The sequence below is a fragment of the Molossus molossus genome, unplaced genomic scaffold, assembly GCF_014108415.1.
Source record: "Molossus molossus isolate mMolMol1 unplaced genomic scaffold, mMolMol1.p scaffold_m16_p_5, whole genome shotgun sequence".
NCBI lineage: Eukaryota > Metazoa > Chordata > Mammalia > Chiroptera > Molossidae > Molossus > Molossus molossus.
The window spans coordinates 96,932,868-96,937,028 of record NW_023425388.1 but is presented as its reverse complement, the minus strand read 5'-3'; the positions used below and the strand labels follow the sequence as shown (position 1 = coordinate 96,937,028).

Genomic DNA, 4,161 nt, shown 5'->3' with positions numbered 1-4,161 from the left:
TCATGACTTTGATTACTTCATGCCATTCTCTTCTGGCCTGTAGTGTTTCTTGTGAGAAGTCAGCTGAGAGCCTTATGGGGTTCCCTTTGTAGGTAACCTGTTGCTTCTCTCTTGCTGCTTTTAGGATTCTCTCTTTGTCTTTAATTTGTGGCATTTTAATTACTATGTGTCTTGGTGTGGGCCTGTTTGGGTTCTTCTTACTTGGGACTCTCTGTGCTTCTTGAACTTGAATGCTTTCTTCCTTCACCAAATTAGGGAAGTTTTCTCTCACTATTTTTTTGAATATATTCTCTATCCCTTGCTCATTTTCTTCTTATTCGGGGACTCCTATGATGCGAATATTATTACGTTTCCTGTTGTCCCATAGTTCTCTTAAGCTGTCTTCCTGTTTTTTAATAGTTTTTTCCTTTTGTTTTTCTGATTGGTTGATTTTTTCTACCCTGTCTTCTAACTCACTGATCCGGTCCTCAGCTTCCCCTACTGTGCTTTTTAAACCTTCCAATGTGTTTTTCATTTCGGATATGTCATTTTTTATCTCTTCTTGTTGGTTTTTAAATTCCAATTGGCTTATTTTCAGTGTCTCTATGTCCTTACTCATGCTGTTCAGCTTCCTCAATATCATGGCTCTGAATTCTAGCTCTGTTAACATGCCTAATTGCTCTGCATTAATCTCATCTTCGGTGGAGGTGTCTTGCTCTTTCATTTGGCTTCTGTTTCTGTGTTTCACCATTTTGGCTATCTCTGTGGGCTTTGGAGCCTGTCAAGTTTTCCCTGTGGGTGTTGGTGTTCTGCTGTTTGTGGCTCCCTCTCCTGTGTTTAGATGAGCGAGGGAGGACCCACGTTGAACACCACTGTCAAGTCTTACTTTCCTGGTTAAAGTTGCCAGCCCAGGAAACGTACTGTTATCCTCTAGCTTTTTGCCTGGAGGCTAGCAGTCTCAGTTAATTGATGAGTTTTGGGTTGTCAGTTGATTGAAAAACTCCCTCTGGTGCTCAGCTAAGGGGCTTTCCCGAGGGTGGGGCAGATGCTGGTTGTTAGTGAGCCTCTATTAGCACTTCAATGGCCCACAGGGTGGGGTTGGATCTCCGAGGGAGGGGCTGCTGCCTCTCCTCAGAGCCCTGGGAAGGAGCAATACGGCCACCGTCCTGAGTGGCTGCACTCAGCCAAAGCTCTGAGCGCCCTCCAAACCCCGAGTGTCCCGACTCAGTTCCAGTCCAGTCCGTCCTCCCTCCGCCGGAGCCCAAGGTGAGTGGCTGTGGCTGTTTCAGCCTCTGTCCCGGCTGTGCTGTGGGGCCGCCTGGGAGTTTGACCCAAGGGCACTGCTCCCAGTTAAGGCCTCTGCCGAGCTGCCAACCGTGGGCTCCCAGCCCCGTCTCACGCCTTCGCAAGCCTACCGGGATCGAGTCGGTGTCCCTCGTTGTATGGTCCTCGCAAGCTGCTTTTCTGTTGGTTTTTCCCGTCGATTTGTCTGTGTTATAGTTGTAATTCCAGTTTGGTTCTGGGAGACGGTCTGTGTAGCTCCGTTCACTCTGCCGCCATTTTTCGGTTCTCTGTAAGTAAATACTCTTAACAACTACTATCAAAAGCCCACCACTAAATTTATATTAATTTCTTCCCTTATCAAAGACTATTAAAATGCAAGTTTCATCCACCCGGATAACAAAATGCACTAGCTTTTAAAATAAATGCAAAGACATGTACTCACTTAGGCAGCACATATACTAAAATTGGAATGATCCAGAGAAGATTAACATGGGCCCTGCGCAAGGATGACATGCAAATCCGTGAAGCATTCCATATTTTTAACACATAGTCTCCCAAAACTGAACCAGGAAAAGATAGAAAACTTGAACAGACCAATAACAACAAAAGAAATTGAAGATGTAATCAAGACTCTCCCAGCAAACAAAAGCCCAGGCCTGGACAGCTTTATGGGGGAATTTTAGTGAACATTCAAAGAACAATTAATACCCATTCTCCTCAAACTATTTGAAAAAATTCAAGAAGAAGGAAGACTTCCAAACTTGTTTTATGAGCATAATTCTAATTCCAAAACCAGAAAACGACACTACAAAGAAAGAAAACTACAGACCAATATCCCTGATGAACATAGATGTCAAAATCCTAAAAAAAAAATACTAGCAAATCGAACCCAGCAATACATCAAAAAAATTATTCACCATGACCAAGTGGGATTCATCCTAGGGATGCAAGGCTGGTACAATATTCCAAATCAATAAATGTGATACACCACATAAACAAAGTGAAAGATAAAATTATATGATCATATCAATAGATGCTGAAAAGCATTTGATAAAATCCAGCACCCATTTCTGATAAAAAGGCTCATGGAGTACTCTGCAGCTGTAAGAAAGATCTCTTATCCTTTGAGACGATGTGGAGGAACCTGGAAAGTGTCACCCTAAGCAAAACAAGCAAAACAGAGAAAGGCAAGTATCATATGATCTCACTTATTTGTGGAATATAATGAACATAACAGTCTGAGGAATGGGGTAGTCCCAGAGATGTGGAAGTGCGGTACAGACTGGCTATCCAGAAGAGGGGGTGGTGGGGGAGAGATAAACCACAGAATTTACATGCATGTATGCATGAACAATGGACATGGACAACAAAGCTGGGGAGAGGGCAGGGAGGGAGGGGGAGGGAGGAATCAATTGGGGAAAAAGAAGAAACATCTGTAACAAAAATAAATGAATTAATTAAATACCAAAAAAAAAAAAAAAATGCTCAGCAATCTGGCAATAGAGGGATCATATCTCAACATAACAAAGGCCGTATATGAAAGACCTACAGCCAACATCATACTCAATGGGAAAAAATTAAAAGCATTTCATTAAGAAAGAAACAAGGCAAGGATGCCCACTTTTGCCATTCTTATTTAACATAGTACTGAAAGTGTTAGACACAGCAATCAGACAGGAAGAAAAAATAAAAGGGATCCAAATTGGAAAGAAGGAAGTGAAACTGCCATTATTCATAGATGACATGATACTATATGTAGAAAACCCCAAAGACTCCATCAAAATTTACTAGACTTAATGAATGAATTTGGCAAAGAAGCAGGATACAAAATTAACGTCAAGAAATAGATGGCATTATTATACACCAAAGATGAACTCATAGACAGAGAAACTAAGAAAAGAATCTCATTTACCATCGTGGCAAAAAAAATTAAGATACCTAGAAATAAACTTAACCAAAGAAATAAAGGACTTATTCACAGAAAACTACAGGTCATTGAAAAAAGAAATACAGGTAGATATAAAAAAGTGGAAGCACATAACTTGTTCATGGATTGGAATAATTAACATCATTAAAATGTCTATACTACCTGAAGAAATCTATAGATTCAATGCAATTCTCATCAAAATACCAATGACATACTTCACAGAACTAGAACAAATACTTCAAAAGTTAATATGGAACCAAAAGAAACCTCGAATAGCCACAGCAATCTTGAAAAAGAAGAACAAAATTGGAGGGATCACATTACCAGATTTCAGGTTATACTACAAAGCCACTGTAATCAACCAGCCTGGTACTGACACAAGAACAGCCATATAGAACAATGCAACACAACAGAGAACCTAGAAATGGACCCAAGGCAATATGCTCAATTAATATTTGACAAAGGTGGCAAGAGCATATAGTGGATTAAAGACAGCCTCTTTAATAAATACTATTGGAAAAATTGGACAGCTACATGCAAAAAAATGAAACTAGACTATAAACTTACACCCTACATAAGAATCAACTCAAAACAAATAAAAGACTAAAATGTGACTCATGAATCCATAGAAATCCTAGAAGAAAATGTAGGCAACAAAATTTCAGACATCATACGCAACAGAATTTTCACTGATACATCACCTAAGGCAACAGAAACAAAGGAGAAAATGAACACATGGGACTACATCAAACTCAAAAGCTTCTGCACAGCAAAAGATACAATCATCAAAAAGGAAATGCAACCCACTGTATGGGAGAGTATAACTGCCAATGATATATCAGATAAGGGGTTAATTTCCAATATATACAGAATACTATACAGCTCCACAAAAGGAAGACAAATAACCCAATTAAAAAAATTAGTAGAGGAACTAAATAGTCGCCTCTCTGAACAGAACATACAAATGGCTA

The 4,161-nt window shown here is 39.8% G+C and overlaps 1 non-coding gene across 1 annotated transcript; it reads left to right on the top strand.

Moving 5' to 3' along the window:
* The first annotated feature begins 1,697 nt into the window (after positions 1 to 1,697).
* LOC118617914 lies at positions 1,698 to 1,804 on the top strand. Its single transcript, XR_004956875.1, has one exon. It is a non-coding gene; the product is annotated as a U6 spliceosomal RNA (small nuclear RNA).
* Positions 1,805 to 4,161: the final 2,357 nt, after the last annotated feature.